Source organism: Aquarana catesbeiana, linkage group LG05, assembly GCF_042186555.1.
Source record: "Aquarana catesbeiana isolate 2022-GZ linkage group LG05, ASM4218655v1, whole genome shotgun sequence".
In the NCBI taxonomy this organism is placed as follows: domain Eukaryota; kingdom Metazoa; phylum Chordata; class Amphibia; order Anura; family Ranidae; genus Aquarana; species Aquarana catesbeiana.
This window is the reverse complement of record NC_133328.1, coordinates 523,790,920-523,808,949: the sequence shown is the minus strand read 5'-3', so window position 1 is coordinate 523,808,949 and position 18,030 is coordinate 523,790,920.

Genomic DNA, 18,030 nt, shown 5'->3' with positions numbered 1-18,030 from the left:
GGCCCATAATTCACTGCGGCATCGCAGTGCATTGCTAGCTGATGATTGGCCAAGCATGCACTATGACCCGCATGCTTGGCCAATCACAGCGCCGTCAGTAGAGAGAGCTGTAATTGGCCAAAGCCAGGGTGGCTTTGGCCAATTATGGCTCAGGGGATTTAGTACACACCCCACACTATATAAGGCCGCCTGCACGGCGGCCCTGTGTAGTGTGTGTTCCGGTGTGCTGAGAGATAGAGAGAGAGAGAGACAGTGTCATTTGATTTGAGTTAGATAGATTAGGCAGAACAGTCAGTCAGTTAGCTGCACTTACAGTGTATTGTGTATATATATGCATACCAGGTGTTGCATATATATATATACACTGTATTCAGTTTAGCTAGATCCGTTCCTGTTATCTTCTATCTAGACTATTTACATTTAATGCAGTGCGTCCTGCTCACAGTGTTCAGCTAGATCCGTTCCTGCTATTTACATTTAGTGCAGTGCGTCCTGCTCACAGTGTTCAGCTAGATCCGTTCCTGTTATCTTCTAGACTATTTACATTTTGTGCAGTGCGTCCTGCTCACAGTGTTCAGCTAGATCCGTTCCTGCAATTTACATTTAGTGCAGTGCGTCCTGCTCACAGTGTTCAGCTAGATCCGTTCCTGTTATCTTCCTACTGACAGGCAGGCTTGTCTGGTTACAGTATATAAAGCTACCTGAAGAAAATTACAGGTGTTCTATTTGATCCTATTAGTACCACGGTCAGGCAGCTAGACTATTTACATTTAGTACAGTGCGTCCTGCTCACAGTGTACAGCTAGATCCGTTCCTGTTATCTTCCTACTGACAGGCAGGCTTGTCTGGTTACAGTATATAAAGCTACCTGAAGAAAATTACAGGTGTTCTATTTGATCCTATTAGTACCACGGTCAGGCAGCTAGACTATTTACATTTAGTACAGTGCGTCCTGCTCACAGTGTTCAGCTAGATCCGTTCCTGTTATCTTCCTACTGACAGGCAGGCTTGTCTGGTTACAGTATATAAAGCTACTTGAAGAAAATTACAGGTGTTCTATCCCAGCTTAGTGCAGCTACAGGCCATTAGTATGTCTGGAAGGCCAAGAAGGAGAGGGACAAAAAAGTGAGGTGAAATCTTCTGAAGAGGAGGAAAGACAGCAAAACAAATGTCACAGGGGTGATAACCCTTCCCTATGTTTTCCAAAAAGCTTAGAAAAGATTTTTTGGCTGGAGCTAAACACGTTAAAAATGTTCAAAATTACAAACAGATTCTACTTAACAACAAACCTACAGTCCCTGTCTTGTTTGCACCGCCTGTATACTGCTGTTCAGAGTATATAGGGCCTGGTGGCCCCACACCTTTCCTTATTTTAATTTGGGTGCGGGGTTCCCCTTAATATCCATACAAGACCCAAAGGGCCTGGTAATGGACTGGGGGGTACCCATGCCGTTTGTCTCACTGATTTTCATCCATATTGCCATGACCCGACATGACATTAAACCCGCAAGCAGTTTTAAATGAGATTTTTTCCTTTAAAAATGACATTTGGTGCAGGGACTGTTCTAAACATGGGAAACACGCGTCACTTTACAGGCATACTATAGACACCCCCCAGGTACGATATTTAAAGGAATATTTCACTTTTTTTTTTTTTACTTTAAGCATCATTAAAATCACTGCTCCCGAAAAAACGGCCGTTTTTAAAAGTTTTTTTTGCATTGATACATGTCCCCTGGGGTAGGACCCGGGTCCCCAAACCCTTTTTAGGACAATACCATGCAAATTAGCCTTTAAAATGAGCACTTTTGATTTCGAACGTTCGAGTCCCATAGACGTCAATGGGGTTCTAACGTTCGTGCGAACTTTCGGTCCGTTCGCGGGTTCTGGTGCGAACCGAACCGGGGGGTGTTCGGCTCATCCCTACTCAGGACTGGAAGAATTGTGTTTCCCCAGATATTGTGACTACAACACTCCAGTCAGACATAATCCCCTTGGGTCCACAAGAACCAAGTTGGTATACATTGTGCAATTGACAGTACCATAAGAAGCTTAAAAGACAAAAGAAAAAAAGCTGCTTTGAATGGCTGGAAAATCAAAATTTTCTCTGGAGAAGTGTATTGTGGGAGTTTCATTGTTTCAACTAGTTTCCTGAAGAAGGTGGGAGTGAGGGGTCACTCCCTCCAAGAAGCAATCACGTCCTTATCAAATGCAGCATTAAATACCAAAAAATTGGATTTGAATTAAAAGGAAAAAAACAGCGGGCTGCAAGATGAGATAGAAGGATATGGAACTGAGGGGGAGTACTTGGGACACCAGGTATCACAGCTGAGCCCTTTAAAAACATAGTGGGCATATCAATTAAATAATCAAAGAAGGGAGGTCTATGCACAGCAGCTCTCAAGATGGCAGCATAAGCTAGGAGCTTTGTGCTGCCCCGGCCATCCAGTTATCCCAGCACTGGATTGTGACCCTCAGGGCACCCGTTTTCGTCAGTATCTTGTGGGGGAGTCCCCCCAGTACACCTGCATGCCCAGAGGCTTGGCTCGCCGCGACCTTGGGCACCAGTTTTCATCCACGGCAGAGAGAGAGCAGAATCCAAGATGGTGGCCACGGCCCAGCCACGAGAGCACAGAAGAACAGACAGAGCACAGGCAAGTTCTGACCCCTATTACTCTGTCTTACACCCCCTGACATCTACCAGCAACCCCCACAACCAAACCCCATCTCCTGTCTCAACGGAATCGCTCATAGAGCAATCAATGGAGAACTATACACTTTATCCCATGGATCTAACCCCTGCACACCAGGAGGCTCAGGCCCAGACATCCCCCTCAATGCTGGGGACCTGTTCATTAAGGTGTCAGAGCTCTTAGATAGGGGCCTGGCTCAAAAAGCTAACAAAATTACAAGTGACATCCGTGCAGACTTCCAAAATCTGGGTTCCAGAATGAAAGCAATTGAACAAAAATTAGACATTACGGTCTCCAGAGCTAACCAGAACACTGATCACATCCAGGTTATAAAAGATCAGCTGGAAGTTGCTCTGTCCAGGATAGACGACCTTGAAAATCGATTGAGGAGGGATAACTTCAGGATCAGAGGACTTCCAGAAACTATTACAGATATTCCTAAGGCGGTGCAGGATCTCATCAAAAATCTCATCCCTTCTATTCCTCCTCACAAACTGGAGTTGGATCGAGCTCACAGATCTTTGGGCCCACTCAGGAAAGACAGATCCCTGAGAGATGTAGTAGTTAAACCCCTTTAAGGGTAAAACCTACCCCTTCTCAGGTTTCCCGGAAGGGGAATGAGTTTTACTGAATCTGAAATTCATATCTCAGGACTCAGCAATGGACACCTCAAACCGGCAATTAGGGGCTTCCAAGCTTCCTACACTTACGAGCCCCATTTCCCCAATGTGGAAGTTAGCTAAGACCAAGCGAGTGAAGGACAACATACCTCCCTGATCCCTACGATGTGTTCCTTTTTTTTCTCCTCCAACCCTGGTTTGGTCAGGCCTCTGTGCTGAGGGCTTCTTCCCCATTAGACTTAACCCTCAGGTCTTTCCCCTGGATCTCTTTATCCCCCCCAAGACCCCCACCAACCTAGTGGCACCTTACCGTTTCTACTGTTTTTTTTTTTTTTTTTGTGATTACCTATACCCAGAACGGTGTCCTACTGTACAAGGGGCAATCTGAGTGATGCTTCTTTGAGTGAGGGGTCTTTCAAGCATACCCCATTTTTATATCAGGTTATTCTGTTAAGTCAATTTTCAGGGGTCTCGTCTTGTTTAGATATCCCGAAGTTAATTAGACTGCACCCCATGTTACCTCCTTCTGTCCCTGCAACTTCCTCATTCACCTTAACCTCTGCTTCCCTACCACAGTCCCCTTCCCCTCCCCCCCACTCTCTCTTCCTTGATGTAGTCTTTTAGCTAATTAGCCCTTTTTTCTGTTTGGTTATAATCCATTTATTAGATATCGATAACATGTCTTTATTTTCAGGGTTAGCTGAGGCTGGAGCAGTTGTTGTGTGCCTCCACCTACCCTTTGGCTATGGTTCCCCCATGCTCGTATGGTAGGACTGTAGCCCTCAATGAGGGCTACGATTCCTTGCTTGTATTTGTTGAACGACTGGAGGAAGCTTTACACCTCCTCTCATTCCAGGCCTATAATAAGCCTATGTATGCTCACTTCTCCTCTCTCTCTTTTCTTTTCCTCTAACTCCTTTTCTTTTTTAGGCGGCATTCGGACATCTCCTCACCAAGACGATTTTCCAGGGACTCAGTTTGTCAATCAGCCTGATCATGGTTTTCTTTGCTTCCTTCGTGATAAGGTAAGTGACAGTAGAAGGGATAGTCACCTAACCTGTTTGTGCCATGGCCTCTGACGCAACGCTCTCCCCTCCCCTTCGTATAATCACTCATAACGCACAGGGTTTAAACTCGCCTATTAAGAGACGTAAAGTTTTCAATGCCTATCAATCCTAAAAAATTGACATAGCCTTGTTGCAGGAAACCCATTTCCCAAGGCGGTACACCCCCTCCTTTCCCCATGCATATTACCCCCAGTTTTTCATATCGAATGCAGAGGATAAGACCAGGGAAATAGTCATTTTGTTCTCTAAAACTTGTAAATTTACACCACAATTGGAACACAGAGATCCGGAAGGCAGGTTCATCCTAGTAAAGGGTGTACTTGACGACCACCTGTATGCTCTTTTCTCATGTTATGCACCCAATAAGGGACAGACAACATTTTTCCAGGCAATGCTCCAAACTCTTGGTCCACTAGTGGAGGATACAGTGGTTCTGGGAGGCGACTCCAATACAGCCTTCGATCAGGGACTGAATAAAACCAAGCCCCCAATCTTGCACTCACTAAAGGAAGCTCCAAAATTGCCAAACTAATCTTCTAACTTGGCCTTGCGGATATTTGGAGAGAATTTAACCACCCTAAACGGGACTACACACACTTCTCTAACCCACACCAATCATACGCCAGAATAGACCATAGTTTTATATCCTTGATACATATCCCTATAGGACTCAAATCCTACATTAAGGATACGGTGTTGTCCGATCACTCAATGGTTCTACTCACCCTGCGTAGAAACGCAACTAGACCAAATCTCTCCCACTGGAAACTCAACAAGTCAATCCTCAGTGACCCCATTAGAGTCCTAGAACTAGAAAAAGCTTTGAAGGAATACTTCCTTCTCAATGACATGGAAGGTATCTTGGCGGAGACTCTCTGGGCAGCCCACAAAGCGACGATTCGTGGAAAGTTCATCCAAATAGTGACCCAGTTAACAAAAGAAAGACTTTCAGATATAGAGAAACTAGAGAAGGACTTCTCCTCGTTACGCTCGCAACATAAAAGAGACCCATCAAAGATCTCTATTGCACAACTAGATGCGTCATGCATAGCCCTAAACTTAGCACTCATGGTTAAAGCTGAAAGGAGCATTAGATGGAGTGGGGCTAAATTTTATCAACAAAGGGATACCATTGGCTCGATGCTAGCCTCTAAATTGTCCTCCAAAACACGCTCATTCACTCTATTGAACATTTTATTGCAAGACGGGTTCACCACTTTGAACCCCCTACGTATAATGCAATCCTTTCAGGCTCTCTATACAAAGTTATACAAGGCAGATGCAAAGGTTGACTTGTTCAGTATAAAGTCATTGCTGGACAACCTTCCTATCCCAACCTTAGGGAAAGACCACAAAGATATAATGGAAGCTCCCATCTTAGCTGAGGAAGTTCTTGACGTTAACAAAAATCTGAAAGGGGGCTCTGCCCCAGGCCCGGATGACTTTTCCATCCCATGCTATAAAACATTTGCAGATACTCTGGCCCCACTCTTAGCCAGGTTCTTTAACTCTAAAAGAAAGGGAGATCTGCTGGATAGTCAGCTAAACTCAGCTTTCATCTCTATTATTCCTAAACCAGATAAAGATACGGAGATAGTAGGTAACTATAGACCCATTTCTTTGAATAATAACGACTTGAAGGTCTTGACCAAAATCCTAGCGAATAGCATTGGATCCTTTATCAGTCCTTACATACACAAGGACCAGGTAGGATTTATCCCTGGAAGACAGGTCCCTGACCAAATGAGGAGAGCAATTGATTTAATATCAATTTTACAATCTGGGTGGGATGGTGGCCCTGTCCAAGAAGGAATGCTCATCTCATTAAACCTACAGAAGGCCTTCGATTCGGTCTCCTGGCCTCACCTTTTTGCAGTGCTGCAATGTTGGGGCTTCGGCTGGAACTTTATAGGGCTCTTAGAAGGCCTGTATTCAAGCCCAGAAGCCAGGGTCAGACTGCAAGGCTATTACTCGGAACCCATCAAAATCACCAGAGGCACTCGCCAAGGTTGTCCGCTCTCACCCTAGATATTTTCTATAGCGATGGAACATTTAGCAATAGCCATTCATGCTCATCCAAATATCAAGGGTGTCCAGTGTGGTCAAACAGTTCACAAATGTGCACTATTGGCGGATGATCTACTTGTCTTTGTCACTTCCCCAATAACCTCCCCCCCAAACATTTGCAAACTCCTAGATACCTTTGCAAAGCGTGGAATGTTTCACTCCAGCCCCCAGTAGTAGCACAGTTGAAACATTCTTTCAAGTTCGAATGGAGTGACTCGACTGTCCGTTATCTAGGGATAAACCTTTCCCCTAAGATCGAACTGCACCAGGCCAACTACCCACCCATGTACCACAAACTGGAATCTGACCTTAAAACTTGGATGCAGTACAAATTATCTTGGATGGGTAGAATCAAATCAGTCAAGATGACTTTGCTCCCCAGACTGCTATACCTATTTAGTTCTCTCCCAGTTCCAATTAGAAGAGATCATATCAAATCATTCCAAGGGAAAATAATCAAATTTATATGGGGTAAGACGGGATATAGATTTTCTCAACGCATCCTCTCTAGCCCCAAATCCCAGGGGGGCTGGGACTCCCTAACCTCATTTGGTACTACCAAGCAGCAAGGCTGGCTCAACTCTCCAAGGTCTACTCTAGACTGCAGAAGCCTGACTGGATACACATAAAGAGACATGCGGTTTCAACATATACACTGGACTTCCTCCTCTGGTGTCCCCCAAAAATAGACCCCCAGTAATGTCCCCCACCTTGTCCCACTCTCTAGCCCTATGGGATACTCCGAGAAATCTGCCTTCCTTGAACTCAGAAATTCAACCTCTAGCTCACATTTTCCATAACCCACAATTCAGCCCAGGCACAGACATTAAAACCTTTAAATGGTGGCTCGACAAGGGTATGTACCGCATCGGACATTACTTTTCCTGCACAGGACCACTTTCAATTAAACACTGTGTGAACAAATTAGAACTCCCTGACTTCAAAAAATGTAGGTTTCACAAAATTTCTCACTTTCTATTTTCAATTTGTAAAAACAAACCTAATCCTCCGAACTTCACAGTCTACAAGCGTTGATGTGGCCAGGTGACAGGCCAAAAAGGTGGCATATCCATTATCTATTTGTCACTTGCTAGCCACACCACTAAATTTCCATACATGGAAGCCTGGGAAAGAGATCTGCAAGAAGGCTGGGATCTGGAAGAATGGCATAAATCCATCTCTAGATCCTTCAAAGGCATATTTGACACCTCTCTGGTAGAAGCCAACCTAAAAGTCACCACTAGATGGTACCTGGTCCCTAACAGACTAGCTGCCATCTTCCCTTCTTCCTCCCCATTATGCTTCAGGGACTGTCACATACTAAGCACGATGATTCATGTATGGTGGGAATGCTTGAAAATTAGGGGGTTTTGGAATAAAATGTTTAATCTCATCTGCAAAGTAACTGGACACTTGGTCCCACAGACCCCATCTATAGCTTTACTAAATGGCCCGAATGACCGAAAACCCCCAAACATACCCAAAAACGAATCTTCTTTATACTGCTAGAAGCAAAGATCACTATAGATAAGGTCTGGAAGAAACCCAAGGTCTCTATTCTAGCAACCAAAAGAAAGATCTCTTGGATAATGGCCCAGGAAAAAATAGTCAGCTCTATCCTAGACACAACCAAAAAATTTTAAGCAATATGGGAACCATGGGCCCAACACGTAGGGATTTCCTTACTTCCCGGTACCAATTTTACTTAAGCTGGGGGGGGGAACACCCCGGATTCTGGCAAGCTTACATCTATTTTCTTCTATTCTCTTTCATCTCTTTTTTTCTCTCCTTTACCTGTTTCTGTCTTAATTATTATGTTTTCAAGTATTCTCGACATTGATTTAATAGTTCAGAGCCTTTAACATTTAGACAAAACCAGGATCCCACTGGTTATAGGCAAGTCTAAGAATACTGCCCTTCAATTTAGATTCCTTTAGTTTATCTACAGACTGGCTTATCGCCTTGGGACCCTTCTATTATTCAGAACACCATGTATGTTCCCAAGCAATTGGTATCTGTTGCATTTCTAGATTAGGTGCGTTGGTGGCTTCGCTGGTAGCCCCTTGACACAGTATGTTTCCAATGGGGGTGTCGGGGGCGACAGGTGTGCTCATCTGCTCACCTCCTCTAAGATATAGCTTTCTGGGTTATAGATGGCTCCTTCTTCATACCTATAGGACAACAACTGTTCAACAATACTAATCTCAAATATATGTGTTGCTTCCGAAATGTTCTATGTCATTATACTCTTTTTTTTTCTTCTGTATTCCTTGCTTTTTTGAAAATCAATAAACATTTTGAAAGTAGTTTAAAAGAAGGAGGGTGTCTACCTGCTGATTCCCATGACATACCTACCTTCCCCTTTTTTCACCACACCAATCCTAACATCAAGAGTGCCAAATGACCATAGGTATTGAAACATCCAGATTGGTTAACCAAGCATGTCGCACACTTTTGCCAAGTAGGTAAAAAAGTCCACCAGTGCCACAATTTTGCTCAAGTACGAAGATTCGCCAACTTCAAAAGGAGTTTCATAAACGTGCCATTGTCACACTAGTATGCACTAAATTTTTAGCTAACATCTTACCATGTAACTGTGGATCATCTATATTTTCTGGATCATACTGCCATTTAAGGTCTGCCCTATAGCAGTTTTATTCCGGCTCTTCCGGGTAGGGGGCATGCATGCGCGCCACCGGCACAGGCCGATCATCGAGCATAGGGGCAGAGCGACAGTCTGCCTATATAAACAAGGCAGATCGCCGTTCTGACAGGAGGAAAGGCATGGATCCCGTGTTTCTGCAAAGCAGGGACTAGGATCTACGTCTTCCCCTAGTAAAAGCACCTCCCACAGTGTAAAACACTACACTGTGAAGTGTAAAAAAAAAAAGTAAAAGTTAGGCACACAGTTAACCCTTTGATTGCCCCTGATATTAAAACATTCTCAGCCAGTGTCATTAGTGCAGTGACAGTGCATATTTTTTAGCACTGATCACTGTATTAGTGTCACTGGTCCCCAAAAAGTGTCAAAAGTGTCAGAATGTTACATAGTTACATAGTAGGTGAGATTGAAAAAAGACACAAGTCCATCAAGTCCAACCTATGTGTGATTATGTGTCAGTATTACATTGTATATCCCTGTATGTTGTGGTCATTCAGGTGCTTATCTAATAGTTTCTTGAAGCTATCGATGCTCCCCACTGAGACTACCACCTGTGGAAGGGAATTCCACATCCTTGCCACTCTTACAGTAAAGAACCCTCTACGTAGTTTAAGGTTAAACCTCTTTTCTTCTAATTTTAATGAGTGGCCACGTGTCTTGTTAAACTCCCTTCCGCGAAAAAGTGTTATCCCTATTGTAGGGTCACCAGTATGGTATTTGTAAATTGAAATCATATCCCCTCTCAAGCGCCTCTTCTCCAGAGAGAATAAGTTCAGTGCTCACAACCTTTCCTCATAACTAATATCCTCCAGACCCTTTATTAACTTTGTTGCCCTTCTTTGTACTCGCTCCATTTCCAGTACATCCTTCCTGAGGACTGGTGCCCAGAACTGGACAGCATACTCTAGGTGCGGCCAGACCAGAGTCTTGTAGAGCCGGAGAATTATCGTTTTATCTCTGGAGTTGATCCCCTTTTTAATGCATGCCAATATTCTGTTTGCTTTGTTAGCAGCAGCTTGGCATTGCATGCCATTGCTGAGCCTATCATCTGCTAGGACCCCCAGGTCCTTTTCCATCCTAGATTCCCCCAGAGGTTCTCCCCCCAGTGTATAGATTGCATTCATATTTTTGCCACCCAAATGCATTATTTTACATTTTTCTATATTGAACCTCATTTGCCATGTAGTTGCCCACCCCATTAATTTGTTCAGATCTTCTTGCAAGGTTTCCACATCCTGCGGAGAAGTTATTGCCCTGCTTAGCTTAGTATCGTCTGCAAATACAGAGATTGAACTGTTTATCCCATCCTCCAGGTCGTTTATGAACAAATTAAATAGGATTGGTCCCAGCACAGAACCCTGGGGAACCCAACTACCCACCCCTGACCATGTCTGCTGCATTATCGCAGTCCCGCTGTAAGTCACTGATCGCCACCATTACTAATAAAATATAAAAATAAATACAATTTTTCCTATAGTTTGTAAACGCTATAACTTTTGTTCAAACCAATCAATATACACTTATTGGGATGGTTTTTACCAAAAGTTTGTAGCAGAATACATATTGGCCTAATTTTATGAAGAAATTTGATTTTTTTCTTTTTCCAAGAACATTTTTAGGAAAAGAAAACATTCACAGAAATCTTGATCAAATGTTGTACATAACTGAGTATTAGAACAATAAAATTGTAATACAAGAGCAAATTTTTTCACTTCAGCATAAACTTTTTCGTAGTGGATCTAGACCTATTGTTCCCTTCGGTATGGTCTATGTTTCTGCTTTATCCAAGGCGGGGCCCCTTAGAATGCGACTACTGTTAAGGTTCTCACACAAGTAGCGGGGGAGGGAAGGTATCTAGAGTGGAAAATGTGGGAACAGTGTGACCATATCTGAAGGGAGTTGCGAAAAGTATTAGTGAGGGGATCGCTATGCGTTAAGCCCATGCTTGGTCCTTATAGAGCATAGCTGGGGAGTATGTGAAGTGAAGTCCTGGGGAGAATCTGGGTGTGGAGGGAGTAAAGCGGATCGGGGAGCGGCAAAGAAGAGAGGGGGGAGAAGGGGAGTGTGGGGGGGGGGCTGGGAAGAAGAGAGAAAAAGAGAGAGAAAAAAAGAGAAGGGGGGAGGGATGGGGAATGTCCGTCTCTGACTGTCCTCCTAAAGTTTTAAAGGAATGCAGGGAGTTCCGGTTGTAATTCCAGAAATTAGATTTTTGAATTTTTTTTATTGGATAGGTTTTATAGCAGAAAATTAAAAAAAATAGTTGGTAATTTTTTTGTTTATAGCGCAAAAAATAAAAAAAGCAAAGGTGATCAAATACCACCAACAGAAAACCCTATTTGTGGGAAAAAAGGACATACATTTTATTTGGGTATACCATTGCATGACCGCGCAATTGTCAGTTAAAGTAACACAGTGGCGTTTCGCAAAAAATGGCCTGGTCATGAAGGGGGAGATAAATCTTCCAGGGGTCAAGTGGTTAAAATGTGCTTATCATGGTGTGTCTTTTCCTTTTATTCATATATCAGTGGGAATATGTCAGGTACATATAATCAAGCAGTGTAACCTTGATACTGATGTAACTTACAATGTAGAACAATATTTTTTATTTATTTGTTGTATTTTCTGTAAATTAAAGGACCTTTGTAAAGTGTCAATGTGTTTTTATATTTAACTCCATCTGTGAAAAAGTTATAAGGGTGCTTATGTGTTTGCATTACTTTCTTTTGGGGGCTATTGCACAGTTCTGTTGGCTCCCTTATTCCAAAGATGTATTCCACAATCTTTGACTTCTCCTTAACAAACCCCCACATATCTTTTGGTGGGCAGGATGTGGTGATGAGTCTCCTCAACATGGTGAAAAGGGCAAATATCCCTAATGGAGTCCTGAAATGCATTTAAAATATTAGGGACAGAAAATGTGAAACAGAGAAGGAGACAACTAGTCCTTTCTTCTATATACTATGTTAGCATTAGAGAGTTTCTATAAAGCTGTCATATGGGATACAGGCCTTGCGTGTCCCCCTGACAAGATAACCCCCAATGTTGACGACAAGGGGTGTGAGCATGCTGGCTTCCCTCCATTTTCCAGACCACGCAACCTGTATTCTTATAAAGTTGCGTAATTGGAAAAGAAGTAGTAACACAATAGATGTTTTTTTTTTCCCAGACACTTTCATTAGACTACATTATACTGGTCTGTAACAGCATGTGCATTTCTAAGGCATTTCCAAAGCCTGTTAATGAAAGAATTTGTGTTTGAAAAATGTATACCTTCGAGTTCTATGAAAAGAGAAACTCTCTAATGCTATCATAGTATATAGAAGAAAGGACTTTTGTTAATTGTCCCCTTCTATGTTTCACATTTTCTGTCCCTTCTATTTTAAATGCATTTCAGGACTCCATTAAAGGATATTTGACCTGACTTTTTGTTCTGGTTTAACCAGAAAAGAAGTGGTGGAAAATGTGCAACAGGGAAGACAATGAAAAAGAAACTACATATGGGGAAATTACTCCTTATAGAACATTGGGAGCAGGATCACTCCAATTGATGGTGGTGTGACACACCCAAGGGGTTTTTGGAGGGAACTCCAGGGTAGCCTTATGCCTACTGACTATGGGCCCTAGCATTTGAGGGAGCTACAAGCATTCAGGAAGATATCCTGTTGTATAATGCAAGATGACATTATCACATTTAAAAGTCAAGGAAGCCTTGATGGTCTCTGCCAACTTGAAAACTCAGCGTTAAAAAGAAAGCTGGTTAATGCAATTTTGACAGCCCTGGGTTTTCTTTCTGGGGAATTGGTGCCAAACTGTCTGGGAGGGCACTGACCTGAGTCACCTAGGCTTGTCTTGTGGCTAGTTGTTATTTAGCTTACTGTTTAATTAGATTACTGTTTATGTTTATGTTAGCTGTTGATTAGATGTACTGACGATTATATTTCTGTTTACAGTTTGCATTGTTTAGGATAATGTCATCAAGCTCTTACCTGATTTTGTGTGGTATATATTATGTGTGAATTTACAATAAAGTCAGTTCCAGTTTGCAGCTAAGCTAGTGTCATCTAGTTCTTGGGTGCAATATTCAGCTATAATACCTGGATTCTGTTTCCAGAATACAGGAAGCTATATCTTGATGGAGACACCCAAGCGGGGTGCCAAACAGTCTGTCACAGTCAGATCTAAGCTTTCCTATGGTATGGGAACTGGTCCAGTACACACAGTGAAAATGTCAGGTGTAGCGAACATCTGGGCACAAAAAAAAAACTGTTTATTATATGAACTAGGGATCCATATGCAAAATGAAGTTTATAAGCAAATGAGATCTAGTTATGTCAAAACATCTGTTTGAAATGATTATTTTGATTTAGGCTTTGGGGTTCATGGTTCAATATATAAATAGGCCATACTCATCTCTTAAATCAGCATTTGTATGTCAAAATAAAAATGCATACACACACTTTTAATCACTTGACCACCGGAAGGTTTTACCCTCTCCATGACCAGGCCATTTTTTTTCTTTTCAGCACTGTGCTGTTTACCTGGCAATTGCTCAGTCATGCCACACTGTACATAAATTAAACTTATATATTTTTTTACACACAAATAGAGCTTTCTTTTGGTGGTATGCAATCACCGCTGGGTTTTTCTATTTTTTGCTATATAAAGAAAAAACAGAAAATTGTGAAAAAACCCACATTTTTTAGGTCAAAATGTAGTCTGCTATATTTATTTGGTAAAAATAGCCCAAATCAGTGTATATTATTCAGTATGTGTGAAAGTCCTAGAATCTACAAACTATGGTATATACAGTATCTCACAAAAGTGATTACATCCCTCACATTTTTGTTAATATTTTATTATATCTTTTCATGTGACAACACTGAAGAAATGACACTTTGCTACAATGTAAAGTAGTGTGCTGTACATTGGAAATATGATCAATCCTCATGTACTGATGGCCTAATTTCCTGAGGCCCTAAAATGCCAGGACGATACAAATAGCCCCCTAAATGACCCCTTTTTGGAAAGTAGACAGTCTAAGGTATTTAGTAAGAGGTGAGTAGTGAGTTTTTTGAAGTTATAATTTTTTGTCACAATTTTTTTGCAAAATGAGGAAATTAACACGTATGTTTTTTTTCATATTTTTTTTTTACATATTGTCACCAGTGCAGTACAGCAGCATCATATGACTGGTGTGGTGGTGATCAGGGATACTGACTGGTGATAGTATGTAAAAGAAATTATAATTAATTTTTATTTCATTTTTAAACTTTTTTAACATTTTGTTTTCTTCTTTTTATTTTTATACTTTCATCAGAGTAGTTCACCATCATGACACTTTACTACTTTGGGGGAGTGATCCCTTGCAGCTGCTCTCTGATACAGGAATAGCAAAGCTGTTGGATCATGTGACTGCACTAGAGCAGATTAAAAAAAGGTATGCACACAACATTAGAATGCAGCATTTGAACTTGCGGTTCTAACAAACGTGATGAGTTGTTCGTCATTCGCTGGTCGGTGTGCGGGTAAGATGTAGATTTTCCGGTTCAAATCCCTAGATGTTTTAGTGAGATAAAAGGGATGGGGGAGATCTCAAGAGGTGTCATCCTTATCATAGTGCGATTGGAGATCTTTGTAGTAAACGAAAGGGCTGTGAAAAGTTTTGAGTGTATCTGGAGGTATGTTGATTGATGATAAACTATACTACAACAATCAAACAAACAAAAATGTGATAAATGGAGTGATGATAAGTCAATAGGTACATTCCTAAAGAGATCTTTACAAGGAAAATAAGTCCAATCACCGTGATTCAAAAGAAGAAAATATATATAAAAATGTTCTCCTTCAAGTGCTCCACCACAAAATGTGCATGAGAAATGCAAACTCACCAAAGCTAAAAATCATAAAAACCTTGGAGCAATGGTAGGTTTCTTTCAGCCACCAGCATAATTGAAGATGGTCCCCTTTATCTTTGGCAATAACTAGGCAAAATAACTCAGAGAAAACATAAAGAGGATCATAGCGCAATAAGTTTTTCCAAAATAGATACAAGCAGGTAGATGTAGCAATGCCCACTTACATTTGGATGTGCTATGTGTTAGCACCAACATGTACAGCCTCGACCAAGTATGCATGCCATCCTGTTAGCCACGGCATGCGTTTCAAATCAGAGGGATTTGAAACCAGCAAGACCGGATATGACGTCAGTAAAAGACGGACAAGTTTTTCAAAAATAAATGCAAGCAGGTAGGTGTAGCAATGCCCACTTACATTTGGATGTGCTATGTGTTAGCACCAACATGTACAGCTTCGAACAAGTTTGCATGCCGTCCTGTCAGCCACGGCGTGCATTTCAAATCCCAGGGGTTGGAAACTAGCAAGACTGGATATGACGTCAGTAAAAGACAGACCCGCAGCCTCTATGCATTGTGTGTTACATGCATCATCAGGAAGCTTTTTATCATCAATCAATTTAATTTGAGAGGTTTATTCACTTTTAAAGAGGCAGCTTCACTCAACATTATTCACTAATTCCCTGGCACCATTTCTTGTCACCTCAAACACATATCTGGAGGTATAGTTGAATTATTAAATTCTGTATTGCTTTTTTCTTTGTGAAGCTGCAGTAGTAGTTCTTGTTTAATCTGTGAAATTTTTGGAAAGAATGAAGAGGTCAGATTTTTGAGAATTTCTCTCGGAGCTGCAAAAAGGCAAATTAGGATCCAATCTTTATGTGGATAGTTAGCATTGGAAGACCATATCTGGAGTTGCTTGTCCGAATATCCAAAGATTACAAGAAGAGGGTCTTTTGGGAGATGTAGCAGGGTAATTCCCTGAATTAAAGATATTGTTTGATCTCAGAAAGTGGAAAAGTATTTACATGTTCAGAAGCGATGTGTTAGAATAGGTCTTGCTTGGTGGCAGAGAGTGCAGGAAATCGACTGAGGGTTTTTGTCCACAAGGAAAGGTATATGAGGGCGGTGGACTATATTCATTTGTGTTACCCTCCAATATTCACAAGGTATCAACTGGAAGACTTTGTTGTACCCCTGCAATATTTTGCCTAGTAACTCTGGATCCAGAAAGTCCCTACCTCAATTTGTCGCAGAAGAGGAAGAGAATGAGGAAGTGATCTTGCAGATTGAAAGTTTGTGTCAGGGCTGGGCTCAGCCCTTCCTTCTCTAAACTGGCCACTCAGCTGTCGGCTAATTGCCAGCTCCTTTCTCTCCGCAGTGACTCAACTGTTGATGATCTGCTTGTCAGTCCTGGCTACTTAAAGCCGTCCAGCTCACTTCATCTCTGCCTTCGCCTTTGGTCACATCTCAGAGACTTTCTCCTGCGTTTCTGTTGAAGTCTTGCTCGGCTGACGTCCCTTCTGGCTCCTGATCCTGCTTGCTGTACTACTACGTTGATCTCTGGCTCTCTGACATTGGCATTGGCTGACTACCCGATCTGGTTACTGAACTCTGGCTATGTATTGACTACGCTTACTCTGTTTACCTTTTTATTATTATTAAACAAGTGTGATTAACTGTACTTCTGTCTCAGTCTATTTCATGGTTTCTGACAGTTTGTAAATGTCCAAGATGGTATAAGATCCTTCTTGGATTAAACGATCTGTGATGGATGTCCTAAATTTCTTGCCTCCATCCTTACAAGAGGTGCTGATGAAGTAGACACATTGCCAGAAGTAGAACATTTGGGATTTTGGCAGAGAGAATTTCTGGGCTATGACTGGGAAGGCATGAGGTGTGCCTGATTCCAAATCTCAGAGAGAGGAAAATTCAGTGAGACCATTTCTTTTCCATTAACTTTAGACTTGGTGTTCCATCCCCGGAGGAAAGCTGTGGTTTCCTTGGATTAATAGGTGCCTGGAGATGAAGGGGATAGGTTTTGGTTGTTACGTACTTCTCTCCAAGCTATGGCTGTATCTCGTAGAGGAAGGTTGTGTTGTAGGTCTGAACAGATTTCCATTGGAAGTTTAGTAGGGCCACCAAAGAGTAGAGATGTGCCATTGCTGATTCAAGAGAATAGTTTGAGTACCGAGAAGCCTTTAGTGTCTAGTCCAATCCTATTCTCAATAAGCAGACTAGGTTATACACTATAATATTTGGTAGATTAATGCCCCCTTTGCCTCTGGGGGGAGATGTAGCTTTGTTAGTGCTATGCGTGGTCTCGTTTGTCACCAGATACATTTGGAAAGGGCTCTATTTAGTAGCTAGATGTCTTTATGCTTTAAGAGCAATGGTATAATTTGAAGTGGATAAAGTAGACGGGAAAAACTGACCTTTTTAAATAAATGACATCTCCTCAGAAGTGAAAGAGGCAGATCCATCCAGTTTTCCAATTCATGCGTGATTTTTTTAATTAGAGGGGGATAGTTTAAGGTGTACAGCGAAGACGGAATTTTCCCAATCTTGATGCCCAAGTAAATAATGTGAAGTTTGGCTATGGAGAAGGGTGAGTGGGATGTCCAGGGTGGGTTTGGAGAGGGACCTAGGGGAAGAATTTTGCTTTTGTCGTAATTATTTTGCAGGCCTGAGCAGCGTCTGAACTTGTCAAAGGTTCTCTTAATGTTAGTCATGCGGGTGGGGTTGTCTGCGAATATGAGTACATTGTCTGTGAAGATTGCTGATCGCAACTCACCTATATGGATCCCGTGTAAAGAAGCCTTAGTATTTAGGAATCAAGAAAGGGGTTCTAGTGCCAAGTTGAAGAACAAAGGTGATGGGGGAAGCCTTGTCTCGTGCCTTTGTAGAGACTGAATTCTTCAGTGAGGAGACCTGCCACCACCAATCTGGCTGCGGGAAAGGTATATATGGTGCTAACAAGATTATTGAAGGTACCAGTAAACCCCGGTTTGATCAAGACCAATGAAAACCAATCGAAGCTGACGTTAACAAAGGCTTTCTCCGCGTCCA